At 36.9% G+C, this 17,010-nt stretch overlaps 1 long non-coding RNA gene across 3 annotated transcripts in view; it reads right to left on the bottom strand.

Moving 5' to 3' along the window:
• Window positions 1-367: 367 nt before the first annotated feature.
• The window catches only part of LOC145512749 (uncharacterized), a 135,103-nt gene continuing 118,460 nt past the window's right edge, over window positions 368-17,010 (bottom strand). Inside the window, exons 4-5 of one of the 3 annotated variants that reach the window (XR_014058759.1) lie at window positions 1,605-3,490; window positions 368-756 (exon numbers count right to left, since the gene is read on the bottom strand). This is a non-coding gene — a long non-coding RNA (uncharacterized LOC145512749). Of the gene's footprint in view, window positions 772-1,604; window positions 3,491-14,446; window positions 14,570-17,010 lie in introns of those variants that run through there. The other 2 variants (XR_014058760.1, XR_014058758.1) reach the window with 2 other exon arrangements.

Raw genomic sequence — 17,010 nt, 5'->3', positions numbered from 1 at the left:
CTTAATCATAAAAGAAATAAGTGATCCATTAGGATACATAACTTCAGTAAATCTAGACACTCATCTTTTTCCCTTGTTTTAACATTACCAAGATAACAAAACAGATACATGACAGATTCAAGCCATACATGATACATTCAAGCCATGTGTATCACTTTTCAAAAATGCTTATAAACTTCAAATGCTTTGTTTTGCTTTTTGTTTTTACTTATGTTTATATTTGCAGAGTAAGTCATTTGGTTGGTTGAGTGATTGGTTGATTGGTTTTTGGACTCAAATTAAATATTTTATCAGGCTTAGGGAAAAAAAAAAGAACCTATTAATATAAATGGGAATTTAGAGGATTATTTGGAAGAAAATGATCATAGATTTTAGTTGATTTTATTGAAAGCACCATATCCTAGTAAGTACAAACAGTTTCACTAGCTTCTATAAAATAATGCATTTTTATCTCTCTAATATCTGCCTTTGTGTTGAAATTGGATAAATAGTATATAAAGGAAAACCATCAAGAGTAACTATAAAACATATATTCAAGTAAGCCAGAGCATCTAATTTGCAATTTATGTAATGGAGGTAAGTAGTTAAACAAAAATGGCACCATGGGCTTAAATCATTTAAATGATAAATAAAACTAATCATATTAGCAATTTAAATACTTATTTAACTTTGGTACATATATTCAAATATCTTTTATAGATATTCAGATTTATATCCATTCCTGTTGTATTCAAAGCCAACAAATAAAAGCATTGTCTTTCATACAGATGGCTAACAAACACATGAAAAGATGCTCAACATCACTCATTATTAGAGAAATGCAAATCAAAACCACAATGAGGTATCATTTCACACCAGTCAGAATGGCTGCTATCCAAAAGTCTACAAGCAATAAATGCTGGAGAGGGTGTGGAGAAAAGGGAACCCTCTTACACTGTTGGTGGGAATGCAAACTAGTACAGCCACTATGGAGAACAGTGTGGAGATTCCTTAAAAAACTGGGAATAGAACTGCCATATGACCCAGCAATCCCACTGCTGGGCATATACACCGAGGAAACCAGAATTGAAAGAGACGCGTGTACCCCAATGTTCATCGCAGCACTGTTTACAATAGCCAGGACATGGAAGCAACCTAGATGCCCATCAGCAGACGAATGGATAAGGAAGCTGTGGTACATATACACAATGGAATATTACTCAGCTATTAAAAAAAATTCATTTGAATCGGTTCTACTGAGATGGATGAAACTGGAGCCCATTATACAGAGTGAAGTAAGCCAGAAAGAAAAACAACAATACAGTATACTAATGCATATATATGGAATTTGAAAGATGGTAACGATAACCCTATTTGCGAGACAGAATAAGAGACACAGATGCATAGAACAATTTTATGGACTCTGAGGGAGAAGGTGAGGGTGGGACGTTCTGGGAGAATAGCATTGAAACATGTATATTATCATATGTGAAACAGAACACCATTCCTTGTTCGATGCATGAGACAAGGGCTCAGGGCTGGGGCAATGGGATGACCCAGAGGGATGGGATGGGGAGGCAGGTGGGTGGGGGGTCCAGAAAAAAAGAAAAAAAAAAAAAAAAAGCATTGTCTTTCTTTGCTAGGTTTCTAAATACTTGTTTTACTTGAAAATACAAAGAAATTTTTAACATTGTCCTTAAGGATTGTATTTTTCCTTCATATTTTGACAGCCTTTCTCTCTTTTTTTAAAAACTTGTTTTCTATAGCTGCTAAAAAATTTACCTTAAACTTAGTAGCTGAAAACAACACAAGTTTATTATCTTACATTTCTGTAGGTAAGAAATCTACAAGAGGTCTCACTAGGCTAAAATCGAGGTATCAACAAGCCCCCAAATCATTAGGATGCTCTAAGTGAGAATCTATTTCCTTGCCTGTTCAGCCACATTTCTTGGCTCAAGACCCCATTACTCCAGTGCCATTCAGCAGCATCAGCCAGGACCTTCTCACATGGCTATCTATCTGGGTCTCTCCCCTCTGCCTCCTTCTTGCACTTACAAAGATGCAGGTGATTAGACTGTTCCCTCTTGGAGAATCTTAATTCCGTTACCATGATTTTTGCTTACCACATAACCTAACACATCCACAAGTTCCTGGCTTCTTCAGGACATGGACATCTTTCAGGGGCCATTATTCTGCCCTTATAAGTTAATCATTCTTACTACTAGGTGATGGGTGCATAGGGTTCATTATACTAGTCTATCAATTTTTATAGGTTTTAACTTTTCCAAAATAAAAGGTAAAACATAAATTTAGGATCCTATATCACCCAAGGAATTGTGTCCAGAAGAGAATTCTAAATTCATTTACAAACTCATTAGTATTCAGCCACTTAGGAAATTTCCATATTTATTTTCATATTTATTTCCAGTGAGCTATCTGAAGAAAAGATAATGCAACAATTTTAAGAGTTAAAAGTATAAAAACACATACATTTTGCCTCCAGCAAACAGCCCTTCCTCAGATTTCATGCCAAAATTTTTTTAAATAATTTTTCTTTAATGTTAATTACAGATTCTTAGAACTTTAAGGTTTTGAGAGCACTTTCATATCATCTAGCCTAAGAAATCTCTGACACGTGACTTTCATGCCAAATGATCATTCATACGTCTGCTGAACATCTCTAGGGTAGGAGTGGGTCACAACCTCCAAAGCAGTCTACTGGACAACTATGATTACTAAGATTTTGTTTAACCCATGTGGCTTTGGATGAAAAGTATACTACTACTTCCACATGACAGTCTACAAATATTTGAAAGTAACTCATATGTCAGAGGCTAAAATACCTTTAGTACCTCTAGACCTTAGTGGCAACCTGAAATTGGTAAAGAATGAAGACTGTGTCCCTATGGAAATTTACGCGTGGAGCAAAATTTGTCAATTTAAAGGAAAATCCTCGAACAACTCATTTATCTAATAAATTGAATCACAACACATTGGAAGAATCTAGAGAAAATTTTACTCATTTCTTTACTCCAAAAGCCAGCCCCACAGACTTTCTGGGATTCTTACCTTTCCATAGAAAGGGTATTTCAACTGGGTGGGAAGTAACCATTTTTGTCCTGGGTTGTTGTTGTTGTTCAGTTGCCAATTCATATCTGACTCTTTGTGACCCCATGGACTACAACACTCCAGGCTTCCCTGTCCTTCACTATCTCCTGGAGTTTGCCCAAGTTCATGTCCATTGAGTCAGTGATGCCATCCAACCATCTCATCCTCTGTTGCTCTCTTCTCCTTCTGCCTTCAGTCTTTCCCAGCATCAGGGTTCTTTCCAGTGGGTTGGTGGGTTAGTACTGGACATAACTGTCCTGCACACCTGTGAGCCATGAGGACAGATGATGGACTGAAGGAGACCAGAGTTGCTCCAAGTGTGATATGATTGAACTGAAGGGCTTTCAACTTTCACTGAAGGTCTTTCATTTCTTAAGGACCAGTTGAATTTCTGCTTCTGTAACTTGAGAGAGACGGTAATATCTTTTTACCAATTAGCAGATTTGAAAACCAATTTTACCTGAAAAATAAAATTTGACAGAAAATGCACATTCCACTTTTCTAGTACCTAACTAGACATGATTTGCTGAGAAGCTTACAATGACAAAACTAAACAAGAATCCATGGCTTTGTAAAATTTAAAGCTTTTAAAACTTATTTAATATTTAATACATTTTATTACCTCAGGAAAACCTCAGTTCTAAGAAAACCTTAAGAGGACAAGAGCCATGCTTTAGATTTCATTAGACAATATGGATAAATTATAGATAGAGTTACAAGTCTGAAATGAGTGGGGGAAAAATTATAGAGGCCCAACTGATAGGCTAAGTTCTCACCACTGTAAGAGACAGTTAACTGCCTCAACTTTTTGTCAATTGGGGCCTCATCCTGTATAGCTGATTGAAAATATAAACCAAAAAAAGCCCTGGTTAAGACATTTTCCCCTCAACGCTATTCAGTGACTTTTCAGAACTGAGATCTTTCCTCTTCAATGGCTTGTTTTACATGTTTATTGACTCTGGCATAGAAGATCCTGGTGCGAGTCTATCATTTGTTCTTTTTTCAGAAAGGATCACATATGTTTCCCCAAATTGTACACTTACTAGACCACTAGACTCTTCACTCAAATTGTATACAATCCACACGCCTGACCAGTTATTAGCCTTAGTTATGCAGGGCTTTAAACTTAGCTATTGTGCTACAAATGGCTACCACACTATCCTGCCAGTGACCACGTCATGACAATATCTACCAAGAACATTTTCAGATTACGTGCAGCTTTTATTAACTTTTGCTTCTGTGGACAGGAATTAGTTATGGGTCAGAAATAGGAGCTCAACATATACTATTCTCCTTACCCTATCCCTACTGTTGTTGTTTAGTTGTTAAGTCATGTTCAGCTCTTTGTGACTCCATGGTCTGTAGCCCACCAGGCTCCTCTATCCATGGGATTTCCCAGGCAAGAATACTGGAGTGGGTTGCCATTTCCTTCTCCAGGGGATCTTTCTGACCCAGGGATTGAACCTACATCTCCTATATTGGCAGGCCGGTTCTTTACCACTGAGCCACCAGGGAAGCCCCCCAGCCCTCTGTTCACACAGAAATCATCAGATTACTGACACATGAGTTAGTGTTAACCAGGATGTCTTTTAACACAGCATTTTATATTCTCATAGCTTGTGTTCCCTCGTCTTGAACTTCCTTCTAAACAATCTTAGAAGCATGTCTGGATATACTCAATTAAAACTCGCTTATAATAGAAACTATTTGGTTGATGCAATTTAAGTCTTGCAAACTCAGAATAGCCTGAATAGGCAACTGCCCCTACTTGCTAATCACTGCCAGAGCAAAGGTTACATATCAACCATTCTAAAACCAAAGTTAGTGTATTTGTTAGGTGGTGTTTAAAAATAACAAGCCAACCAGTAAGTTATTTATTTATTTGGATTGGTATAAATGTCACAAATAAGTCATCTTGGCAAATATTCAGGCAGTAGAATTATTAAAGACATGAGCACTTTATTAAGATTGTGTTTTGGTGAAGGGGGCATTTGGTTATATCTCCTTAAAAAAAACTCTTTTCAAATGAAAATCATATCCACCATGCTATAAGAAATAGGACATTATGGCCTCTATCACCCATCTATCCCTCTGATTAAATGGTTCCAAAATCATTCTTTTGAAATACCCTGACCTTTTCAGTGGGTATAGTTTCAGCTCACTTGGGGGGTAGCTTGGCTTTGTCTCCTCAGTTGGTTTTTTAACATCCATACAGAGATGGAAAATAGCTCCAGTGTCTGCCAAGGTTCACGGACGTCTGTTCAGCTAGCCTTATTCCTAACTCCATTATATCTTCTCCTTCACCTTTTCTATCACTCTCATTTTTACTCATTTTATGCATGATTTTTTGTGTACTGCATAAAATCCTCTATGTATGTGTGTGTATATATATATATTTCATAAATAAATGTGTAGATGTACAGAGGAATAGATGAACAAATTTTTCCTGCTTAACAATGAACCTGAGCCCTTTTCTGTAGTATGGCGTACTGTTTATTACATACACTCCTGAAGATCTTTCTAACCTCATCTGTTGACATTTTCCACCATATCCTTCATACACCAACACACTGAAGTGGTTACAACTCCATAAATATACCAGTTTTTCTTTAGGACAAGTTTCTAAAACATTTGGGACTTGCTATTCTCATCAGAAAAATGGAATAACACCCTTTGGACTGGCTGTAAAGATTAAAAGCATTAATTTATGAAAAGCTCATAACATATACCTGGCATATAGTAAGGGCATAGTACACATTATTTGTTTTTGTGATTGTTGTAATAGTGATGATCATATTTTTCCCCCAAATCCATGGTTTTATTCATATTCTTCTCCCTATAACACTGCAGGGTCCACCTGGCAAATCTGTATTTATTTTTCTCAGAGAGGCCCTTTCCTAACCCCTATAGGACAAGTTAGGGTATTCCTTCTCATACTTTAAAACATTTTTGTAGACATTTGTTTTTATGCTTAATACATTACACTCTAATGATGCCTGATGTCCTCTCTTCCCTACAAGATTGTTAAAGGTGGGAGACATGTCTTTTTAAAGATACTTAGCATAGAACAGAGCACCAGTGTATGGGAAGATGGAAGGAAGGAAAGGGAGAAAGGGGAATGAAAGGTTACGGAGGGAAGAAAGTAAACAGAGGAAGGAAAGAGCAAGCAAATAAATGAATCCAGTCTTCTGGCAGCTGTCCTGTCCTCCATCATTCCTGGAAGATCCCCAACAGTGATGCATTGATCTCATTTACAAATTCTGTCAGTGCGCTGATTAACAGTTCCCAAGTTTATCACTCAGGGCATAAATAACTCTACTTCTGCAAGATATTAATTCATTTGCAGTGACTAATTTGCCTCCTATTTGATGATAATGCCAACTATTGACTAAGGCAAAATCTCTCAGCTTGCCAACCCCCCAAAAATCACTTATTCAGAAAATGGCTCATATAGGAAAGCAGCAGCTGCTTTTGAAATTGACACAAATGAGTCAAAATTTGTTTCTTTTAGAAAAGATTCTTATTCAAGAGATCTATTTAGCTCCAGTGGTGAGGTTTTGGTGAAGACAGGTGGAAAATGAAGGATAAGGGAGCACAAAGTAAGTAAGCATATCGATTTTTGTCATCATTTGCTTTCTCTCTGATGGTTTTCCCTGTCTTGATTTTCTAAGTTATAGATGCAGGGTTCTTATTGATCTAGCCTGTTATAATGGAGAAAGAAAATTCCATCAGAAAAATAAAATTAATTGCAAACTGGAAACATTTTCTCATAAAGAACAACAGTTTTTCTCCCTTGATTTGACAGAGATCCTCTGTAAAAACATCCGTTTTGGATACACTGTTCATTGGCAGCAGAACTCATGAACGTGAGAAAAATCTTCCTATTTTATGAAACGATATTTCAAGCTCTGAAAATGCTACAAATATGTCAGTTTTATCCGATATCCTGTTAGATGATCCTAATAATAATAAAGATCATCACTTTTTTTTCCTATGGTGAAAAGATAAATGCTAACTAAAATATATATGAGGTTGCTTTTCTCACACAAACACACACACATTCCCTTGCCACTAATGGAGAAAATGACCAAGTGTAAATTGCAAAGTCATCTCTCTCCTTTCAACCCAGGTTCTTTTGCAAGACAGTTTGTGTGTGAGACCCAAGCACAGCTGGTGAATTCTACTCTTTGGAGCAGGTTGGGTCCTTCTCCCAGGAACTTGTGGTACTTTCTCCTTTCTGCCCTCCGCATCTTTTTCTCAAAACTACCAGCCAAGACACATTCTACAGTTAATCCTACCCTCCTTACTCTTTTTCCATCTTCAAATAAACACTTGTGTTTGCTATCTGTTTTTTATTCGATTTCTTTTCCTCCTTTTGGCTCTTTTATAATTATTCTTGTGTTTTTGACTCTCTCATATCCCCCGCCCTCCTGCCGCCATTCTTACTCCCAAAATCCTACAGAAGACATGTGATCTCTGACCCTTTCAGCCCATCCTATACACCAATGCCATATTTTGTTCCTAAGTCACCATTCAGAAACAGTTCAAATTTCTTAACTTATTGTAAGCCTTTTGCAGTCTGGTCATAGTAGCCTACTTTTCAGCCATATCACTCACCATTCGGACTTTGGATTTCCACCCTCCTCACCCAAACCTGCTCCCTCCATAGTCTTCTCTGGAGCAGCAACTGACATGACCAGCCAGCCAGTTACTCAAGTGAAAAAAATTCTAGAAATTTTCCTTGAGTCCTCTCTTGCAGCCCCCACGTCTAATCCATCACCAAGCTCCCTGATTCTACTTCCATAACATATGCCTACTTTGTTCATTTCTGTTCACTTGTACCACTGCCTATGCAAACCATCATAATTCAAAGCTGTACTACTGTTTGGTCTCTCTTGCATCTCCACAATCCAGTTCCCACACAACCTGTGAAGAGTTTTGTGAAAACAGAAATCAAATCACATCATGGCCCCACTTCTGCCTTAGTGTCATCTGGCTCATACGAACCTCTTGGAGCCCAGCCTTTACCACTTTATCTTCTCCCACTATGCACTAGCCACACTGGCCTTCCTTATATTCTTACTCACATTTTTACCTGACAGCCTTAGCACTAGCTGTTTTTTCTGCCTGTGATGCTTTTCTCCCTAAACTTTGCATGGCCACTTTTGTCATTCATCTCGCAGTCTAAATGTCACTAAATTCTTTACCCAGTATAAAGTAGCTGCCAGGTCACTGTCACCATACCCTGAATGGAATTTATCTGATATTTCTTTTTATTTTCTATGCTTATCTTGTTCATTGCTGAATTCTCTCATATCTAGAACAGTGCTTGGTTCTCAATGAATATGGGTTTAATGAATGAATGAAACATCTTTCCCATCTCTGTGCCCTGTCCTCAACACTGGACAATATTCCTAGTGGAGAGTAACAGGACCAAAAACCAGAGGTGGGTTGAGTTGGTATGGAGACAGTAAGGCTGAGAAAGAGGAAGAGAAAACAACCTGACTAGACGGGAGCATCTTTGTTGGATGATAGTTATGAGACACAATCAACTAGGATCTTCAACATCAGATTCAGACAGTTTGGCTCAAACGTGATTTATAGAGGATTCTTCTTAAACTTAGGGAAACAAAAACTGAGCTCCATGATGTTTGTTTTGGTCAATTCCATAAACCCAATACTTAGGACAGTATTTGACACACACTGGGAGCTCAATAAATAGTTGAAGGCATAAATGAATGAACGAACATGATCTAACCATTAGGATTCTTCTTTAGAAATAGTTTGTCATAGCAGTCCCCAACCTTTTTGGCACCAGGGACTGGTTTCATGGAAGACAATTCTTCCACAGACTGGGGGTGGGAAGACGGTTTCTGAATGATTCAAGAAAATTACATTTATTGTGTACTTTATTTCTATTATTATTATATCAGCTCCACCTCAGATCATCAGGCATTAGTTCCTGACGTTTGGGGACCTCTGGTTTATAAGGCCCAAAAGAGATAAGAAAACTGTAGAATAAAATTTCTCAAAACCTGGGCAATGGATTATATTTAAGTGATTTATTAAAATTCAGCTTCCCGTGCCTTTCCTGAGACTTGCTGAGTCATCTAAGACTGGGATCAGGAATCTGAATGTTATGAGTTTCATGTGTATTTTTTACATGCAAACTAAAGTTTGAGAATTATTGCCTTGAGAGAGGTAAGATGATGAAAGACCTAAAGTAGGATCTATATTTGAGGAAATTAGTGAAAGACAAGTTGCCAGAATTTTGAGAAGTAGGGAAAAGAATCAAAATGACTCTGTGCAACCTGGCAGACAGAGAATTACACTGTCATTGGTAAAACATAGGAGACTTGTGCATCATTTTAAAAACATATAAGGTAATAGATTTTCACCTTTTGAAAGACAAAGTAAAGGCATATATGTAAAGGTGAAATGTGAAACTAAACTAAGAAAACTATGTGTTCCCAAAACCACAGAAGGTAAGAAATAGCAAAGGTATTGCTACTGCATTCCATCGTGTGAGAACGCTAAAGACAGATAAGTCTCATTTCTTATTGTCAAAACCCTTATTCAAGTCATGTTATTCCTATTTATTTCATAGTGAAAGCACTGCATATGTCTCAGTAAATAGTTCCTTGGGCAAAAGATCCTTGAAATTAGCTTCCTCCCAGCCATAACATTGGAACACTGCTAGAACACAAGGAATGCTAGCAACCTAATTAGAGGAAAGATCTGAGTGCAAATGTCTCCAGTAAACAGTAGCATTTTAGAAAGTTATTTGGTCTTCCATAGTTCAGGTTTTATGCATAATTGTAGGTTTCAGAATCTAGAATCTATACTTAGAATCAGATTTTTTTGATGTAAAGATGGGGTTGAGGCCAGTGAATGCAACTCATCTTAAAACTTGGGAACTACTTCTGCAAATTAGCCTCTGTACTTCTGTAGAGTCACCTGACATTTAAAATACCCAGTGAGTTGAATACCCAAAAATAAGTTAGCCTTTCCCACCATGATGGACAGATGTTTATTATATACTTGAAGAATGTTCAAGTTCCTCTTGGCAGGTTCTAATTAATGACTATAATATGAAAGAAGTAAAAGAAGGCAGGTCAGCTGACAGAAGCAGTATTGGGACATGCCTGTAACTGTACTCAGGAGACTGCTCACTTCACTGCAGCCATGTGGAGACTGATTTTCTGAGTCTCTTGCAAAAGTAGAGGAGATTCTATGCAAAAGTGTTAGGAGATTTTATGTGAATTGCTCTGCAGATAACACCTCTCTGTGTTTTCTTCTAACTTGAATAATAAGTAATGTTGACCTCAACTTCTAAACAACAGCAGAAAAAAAAAAAACACTACTTAAAAGTTTATGCCACAAAATTTGGGACACACATTAGTAAGGTGTGGGGTACAATAACTAATTACTTCATTGTTCCTATCAAGGGAGCTATGAATGTGTCTTGACAAAAAAAAAAGCCAAAATCTAAGTAAGGCAGCATACCTGAGAGTAACAATTTCTGCCCCCGCCCCACAATCCTAGACATGCCTGGCGAAGAGAATAAATTTAAATATAAGAAGAGCAGAATTTCTTCCGTGGAGTTCTATCCTTCATAGATGACCATTCCTAGGGCATCTTTCATGCAGAAATTCTAGATCAAGAAACTACTGATGAGGGAAATAGTTAAAATCTTTAAAGTGTGCTAAAAATTACTACTGAACTATACCAATCCAAATACTGAAAGAAGGATCTTAGGGTTATTTATGCATTCTGTCAAATATTTGTGTACAACCTTAGCTCTCTGCATGATATAATTATGTTTCAATATCAATTATCAGAATCTTACTTGACTTGATTCTGCAATAAGAAGGAAGGAAAATAATTTCTTGAAGATCCTCAGATCTAAACCACTAACTGGCTCAGGCTTAAACCACTAATCAGCATATAGCCCATGGCCTCTTTTGCTAGGTCCCCTCAGTACCTGAGCTACCTAGAGGATGTCCAGCGCAGAAGCAGCGGAGGAGGAAAGAAGTGATCCTTATCCAGAGGCTCAGAACATTGGACGTAAAAGCAAGTCAAATGTTTCAAAAGACAAGGAGCTTTTTCCTGTGTCCTTGGCTTGTTGTGAAATGGCTGACTTTAAATATGAAGATGCTCTCCCTTCATCTTTATACTGCATACTTCTATCATTTTTATCACTTTCTCCCGCATGGATAAAGATCTAGTCATACACTAGAAGAAAGAAATGTTTTCTTTCTGAAGAGAGATATGTTTTCTATGTGTCAAGGACAACTGAACACAGAAGGCACAAATTAGATTTATTTAGAGGTCCGTCTAGTCAAGGCTATGGCTTTTCCAGTGGTCATGTATGGATGTGAGAGTTGGACTATAAAGAAAGCTGAGCACCGAAGAACTGATGCTTTTGAACTGTGGTGTTGGAGAAGACTCTTGAGAGTCCCTTGGACTGCAAGGAGATCCAATCAGTCCATCCTAAAGGAGATCAGTCCTGAACATTCATTGGAAGGACTAATGTTGAAGCAGAAACTCCAATACTTTGAAACTCAAATGGCTGACTCATTTGAAAAGATCCTGATGCTGGGAAAGATTGAAGGCAACAGGAGAAGGGGACAACAGAGGATGAGATGGTTGGATGGCATCACCGACTTGATGGGCTTGAGTGTGAGTAAACTCCGGGAGTTGGTGATGGACAGGGAGGTCTGGCATGCTGCAGTCCGTGGGGTCACAAAGAGTCAGACACGACTGAACAACTGAACTGAACTTAATTTTGCCCACGTCTGGTCCTTCTTTCAACAAGAGCTACTCAAATATGTTTAGAAAAGAAAAATTAAAATAAAATGTCATTCATTATACTCAACAACTACAAAATGCATTTTAAATTTTCTTTGTCATAATAAGATTATAATGTTTTTCTGTAAGGCATTAAAAAGACTTAGCACCAGAGACATACATATAAAGAAATAAGTCACTTTCAATAATTTAGTTTAAAAAAAATTAGCTCTGGGCCATTTCTCAAAGTCAGTCTTCTGGGTTAAGAAAATGGAAAGTAATTTAGAGAAGCATAATACCTTTTACTAAATATTTCAAATCCAGGGCATCCATCTATATTATAAGTGGGTAGAGAAAAAATTAGCAGCAGTTCAGACACTTCCCAGCTATGAACAACCAACTTGCAAACATCAACTCTTGAGTAAAGGGACGTACACTTTCCTCTCCCCACAACAAAGCTCAACTGATGCTGCTTATGAGAACTTTCCAACTTACATCTTTTCTCTGTGCATTCCCTTCTTTACCTCCAAGAAGACTGTGCACAAACCACACACAGCAGATTAGCTGGCTTTTGTGAGATGGAGAGGGACTCAGCTTCCTTCCATTTATTGAGACTCCCAGTATGTTAAAAATTTTAAATGTGATAAAATGAGGTTACAAAATTTATAGCATATTTTAAAAGTTCAGTCTTGGAAATGACTCAGTGACAGTGTGGATAACCTCATTAGGAGACAACATCAAGGATCTGAATTTGAGGCCCTCATGACTATGAGAACAGACTAATGGCTCCCCAAACTCTCTTTATAAATAGCCCTGCTATTTCTGCCCAGTGCTCACTCTGGCAGTTTCTAACAGGTTTCCCTGCCACCAGTATTTCATACCTCCAATCTACCCTCCACAATGCTTCCAGAATGATCTTTTTAAAATGCCCATTTGATCATGTTATTCCCCTGTTTGACCCTCCTCAGATTTCCAGTCATCTGTAGAATAAGGCAGGCCACTTCACACGGGGACCACAGCCCTGCCTGGCTGACGCCTTCATTTCTGTCTCTTGGCAATCCTCCTCTCCCTCGAAGCCTCCATACTCTGCGCACTTTCATTTGTTCACACAGTTTCCAGAATCTGGATTGTTCTTACTCTCTCCTTCTGCCTGTAAAGTACCTGCTCAGGATTCACCACAAGCCTTTGAGGACCCCTTTGGGAGGCTCTGACCATCTTTTTCTTTTTTGACCCCACATAGCCTGGTTACTTTTTCACAGTCTTTACCACAAATGTTGGGCTTAGTAGTTTGAGTTTGATTCACCTTACTAAGCTTGAAGTTTCTTGTGGGCCAGGACTGTGTTTCATCTATTTTTTTTTTTTAATCATCAGTACCTGGAACACAGAGAGTATTAGATTAACTCATATTGCAATATTTTCATCTCTGCTGTTGCTGTTCAGTTTACTTGATTTTTCTTCACATTTGCTTATTTTCCTCTTTTCACTATTCTCTTTTTGAATTTTAAAAAGTACTTTCATCATAGCTGATAAGAGTTAAACCAGTGTTATTCAAAGACTTTTTATCATGGATAAGCAGAATTATGCTTTGGAGAGGAATTCTACATAATTTTTAAAAACCATCAGCTTCTAAATTTCTTGAGAATATAAGCCTCTCCATGACAATTTCCATATCTCTCTTCTCCTCATACTTAAATCTGCTTTTCTCCAAGCACTGAGAGACAAGAAAATTTTAAGGTTTTATTCAATTTTATTACGTCTATCTTTGGTTTTATTGCTGCAGTATTTTTTTTCTGCTACTTGTTCATTTCAAATGTATAATGTTTCTGCTGTGTTGTAGATTAAGTGACTTTCATGGGCTGGCCTGCCAACCCCTGTACCATCCATAATAGTTTTTTCTGTGGGGAGATATATTTTAAGTTGCAACCAATATGCCTCAAAATTCTTTTGGAATTCAGCATATTTGTAGGTTGTGGATTTCCACTAAGATTCTCCAGTAAAATTAGAAAACTTGTATTAAGTTGTTATTCATGCAGCAAGTATTTATTGATTAACATTTAATCAATATGTTGATGAACTTCAGGTTCTGAGGATAGGGAGTGAGATGAATTAGGTGCTTGACTTCAGGGTGTTTGCAATCTACACATAAACTTTTCTAAAAGTCAGCCTGCCTCTTTAGTATTTGCTGTCCCTTGTGCAAACATATAAATTCTATTTATGATCTTAATGACATAAAAATAGTTGTTATGAGAATTACAGTAACTTCCATCCTTCTGAGAAACACTTCATACACATAAGAAATATTTTGTCACGTTTGTTTCCTTAAATACTCATTTGAGATCATAATCATCCAAGGATGGTTTTTGTTTAGTTTTCACTTTTGTTTTCTGGCTGCGCCGTACAGCGGATAGGATCTTAGTTCCCCAGCCATGGATCTAACCATGCTCCCTGCATCAGAAGCACGGAGGCTTAACCACTGGACTTCCAGGAAAGTCCCAACTGTTTTCTTTTTTAATGAGCTTCCCCCCATCTGAAAGAGATTTGTAATATTTTGTTATTTCATAATACTTACATTGATCCTTGAATACTCTTCTGGAAGCATTCCTCAAACTATATACTTATTTTTGTAGCCCTCTTTTTCTTTGGTCTAGACAGATGGATCCATCCACTATTTAAGGCTTTCATTTATTGTCTTCTATGAAGAGAAAAAAGATAATGGGTCTGGAGATGTAAGGTCTTTAACGATGTACAATCTTAAGCATTTAATATGTGAATTAGTGGTCTTAAATGGTTATCCTTTAATCAGATCAGAATTATTCTTGGCAACTAATGGATGTAATCTGTAAAATGAAATTTGTTCATTAATGATAGGAAGGTTTCTAAGGGTCTTTTAACATGAGATAAATAAAGCAGTAGATCAACAGAAGATAGGTACATTTCATAATAATCACTCTGAAAGAGCTATTTCAAGTAATAATTACCTACTCAGGAATGATGAGGAATTTCTAATGGCTATAACTATAAGATTCACTTACCACATGGCAAGCTTAAAATGGAAACATTCTTTAATGGGAAAATAATGTCTTAATTCACTCTCTTAAAATTTTTAAAATAAATTAATAAAATGCAATGTTTTCATGTCTACAGTTTTACTTACTATTTTCCTAAGGATAATAGTTTTTAATTTATCCTCCCAAGAATTAAAATATTATAATATTAATACATTACAAATAATTATAAAATATAAATTAAACTACTGGCAAAACAGTATAATCTTTTTCTGTTTCCATGGAAGCCTTCCTTCTATAAGAGATACCTTATTTTTCATGATAAAAGTTTTTATTTAACCTTTTTAACTTTTGGTGTTCTTTTCCCCAAAATCTTGAGTTTAAATCAGTTTATATTTTGTGGCTTGTCTTAACTGTGGAGACCTCCTTCTCTGAAATGGGTCACACTACCCAGAAAAAAACAGTACACTTTTTTGGTGCCAGTCTGAAAGGAACAAAGAGATCAGCTCCTACTATTTAGAGTTGAGTAAAGAGAAGGAAATTGGCACCATCTTTCTTGCCAGTCAATTCATTTGTTGCCTATTCATTCAACCCAATATTTACTGAGTATCTATTTTAGACAGGCACTACTAGCTTGGGAACTAGCCAGGGAATGTCAACACACACAATGAAAATTACTGTACAATGCGAGACAAAACACCAGAAGTTTATGTGCGGCACTCCAGCTTAGGGAAAGAGCACTAGACCTTCACAATACTGTTACAACTAAATAATTTTTGTCCACTTAATAGATTCTACTCTTTCTAAGATTTCATGGTTTCTCTTACCAGGGAACTTCTGAATTATATAAGTCTGTCAAAGATAAGAACTGATTTCAGAAACTCCTTGGAAAGCTTCTAAAAATAACCCCTCATATGGTTTTTGGAGCATCTACTGTTACCCTATCATTTTTATTGAAAAAAAATGCATAGATCCTCAGCAATCATTGATTAAATGTTAATGATTTTTACTGTTCTCAGATAATAGTTATAAGAAATCCACTGAATTTCAAGCATGTACCTATGCTTAAGGCATCTATTGAATGAATCTAGCAACATCCCCTATACATCTCTTACACAACTAACTCAACGAGACTTGTTTGAAACCAGGTTTCACGGTGTGGGTGCCATGGAACCTGAAAGATACTAATCATAAGAAGAGTTAATCTACCTCATGAATCAATCAGAAGCCTGAACTCAGAGTCTTGCCTTTTGTGCTGGACTTCCTCCTCCTGCACTACCTCTACCCTTTCAATTTCCTGTCAGGAAGAACTTTGAACATTCCCTCAGTGATGTGGCTCCTCCTTGCCTGTCTAGTAACAGATTCATCTTTAATATTTTTCAGCTTTGGTCTTTATATGTTGATTTTGACATATAAAAGATATACAATGTGCATTTTTCTAATCTAAAAATTATGTTTACCACATATGAGACACTTTTCTTAGAACCTTGCAAGTCCGAACCCATTTAAGTAGCAATTTGTAGTTTTTCTAAAGTGAGGACTGGAATCACAGATACTTTTAAGATGCATCATTTAACTCAGTAAATGAACCTACCTGATTGCCCAGTATTCCTGTCTTACCATCTAGCACCTCATTATTGTTCAGCTTTGTTTTTCACTTGTTTTCAACAGTAACTGTCATGAAGAGTTATGAAGAAAATGACTCAAAAAAAGAAGGCCAAATGCTAACTAAGGCTGTTGACAGAAATAAAAAGGAAGGAAAGTAATTTGGGGAAATAATGTTTCTGGATCAGATATGTAACATGAAAGAATTCACAAAACCCTCTACACAGAACAAAAGAAAACCATTTTAGAGAGAAACTATTTCATCTCCCAACCAATACAGTAGTTGCATACCATGAGGAAGCAAGGTCAATGAAAGTTGAGTTCATTTCCTTGGTGTTAGGAGGCTATGTACCAGAAAGAACTATCAATGCAAAAGTAACTAGGGAGAAAGTCAGAAGTCAGAATAAAGTCAGAACAAATATTCCCATAATATATAAATTGAGAATTCACAAAGGTCTCCAAATGTCATTGTAAAAGTCATGAGTCTTCCACACAGTTTAAGATGCTTGACTATGACATAGTT

Source organism: Giraffa tippelskirchi, chromosome 7, assembly GCF_054371585.1.
Source record: "Giraffa tippelskirchi isolate mGirTip1 chromosome 7, T2T-mGirTip1v1.2.pri, whole genome shotgun sequence".
NCBI lineage: Eukaryota > Metazoa > Chordata > Mammalia > Artiodactyla > Giraffidae > Giraffa > Giraffa tippelskirchi.
This window is presented reverse-complemented; position numbering and strand designations above follow the sequence as displayed.